The sequence below is a fragment of the Aphanomyces invadans genome (genome assembly GCF_000520115.1).
Source record: "Aphanomyces invadans strain NJM9701 unplaced genomic scaffold supercont1.5, whole genome shotgun sequence".
Lineage (NCBI taxonomy): Eukaryota > Oomycota > Saprolegniomycetes > Saprolegniales > Verrucalvaceae > Aphanomyces > Aphanomyces invadans.
The window spans coordinates 535864-537052 of record NW_008580150.1 but is presented as its reverse complement, the minus strand read 5'-3'; positions in this window follow the sequence as shown (position 1 = coordinate 537052).

The window sequence follows — 1189 nt, the reverse complement described above, 5'->3', positions numbered from 1 at the left end:
TTGTGCTTCGTTCAACGCGGCTTCCGACCGCGAACCCTTTCGAGGCAACAGGCAAATTCAACACTGATATTCAAGAGGGGGCTGCCCTAATGACTGCCATTCAGTAGCGTAACCACTTCACAGGCTAAGTACTCCTTGAGCGTCAACTTGTTAATTGTATGCAGACGAGCAACCAATCCGACTGCTCGGTGCACAAATCCACACAAGTCGATTTTCCAACACAGCGGGGCAAACACACGGGCGACCCAGGCTGCTCTGCCACGCAGAACACTTGATGTTTATCGATGGTGAGCAGTTTCCGCCCCGCTTGCAACACGAACAGCCAGATAGGGTAGCGCCGCCTCCCGCGAATACTGACTTGATTGAATTCAGTGGCTGTTAAGGCGATTGCTCCGCGAGCCAGCTTGCCCATGTTTGACAGTTGATGCAGGCGACGGATTACTTCCATCTTCTTTGCGTGTCAGAGTTCTCTGCTGGTGGTATGCTGTGCCATGGATGTCGATGTACTAGTATTCAGGTCCCTGAAAATATAATTACAGAGATCCCTCAATATTTGCTCCCTACTGAAAATGAATATCTTCTTTAACATTATTTGATTTCAAGTTTCCTGGGATGGTTTGAACATGGTTTGAATTTGATACTTGGTGATTCAATATTCAAAATGTGAGGCAGCATTGGCTCCACGTTGTGCAAGACACTTTAGAAAATGCAGCACAACAAGACAGCGGGAAGCAAGTGATTGACCATGCATCAGAAGAACTTAATTTGAGCACACTTTAAAGCTCACGCGCCTCTGAAGACGTCTGAGCTCCAAACGTGGGCATCACATGAGTTCGCACATAATGACCATCCGACGCATCATCAAGGACGAAAGAACAACGATTTCCTACAACACAAAGGACGAGTCAGCTAAGACTCGAAATAACTTTCATCGACCGCGGTTTCCTGACCTTGACATGGAAGTTGCCCAGTGGGTCGCGATGGCTAACGAACAGCAAGCATGTGTCACTGGAAGGCTCATCGCACGTGCTGCTACTCGTATTGCCTCCCGCTTAAACCTACAAGGTCAATTCAAGTGCTCGAATGGCTGGCTTTATCGTATGCAAATCAGACACAACCTCAAAATGCACCGCCTCCATGGTGAGGCAGCGTCTGCAAGCCCTGCCGAAGTCGACTCCGGCCGTGTTGC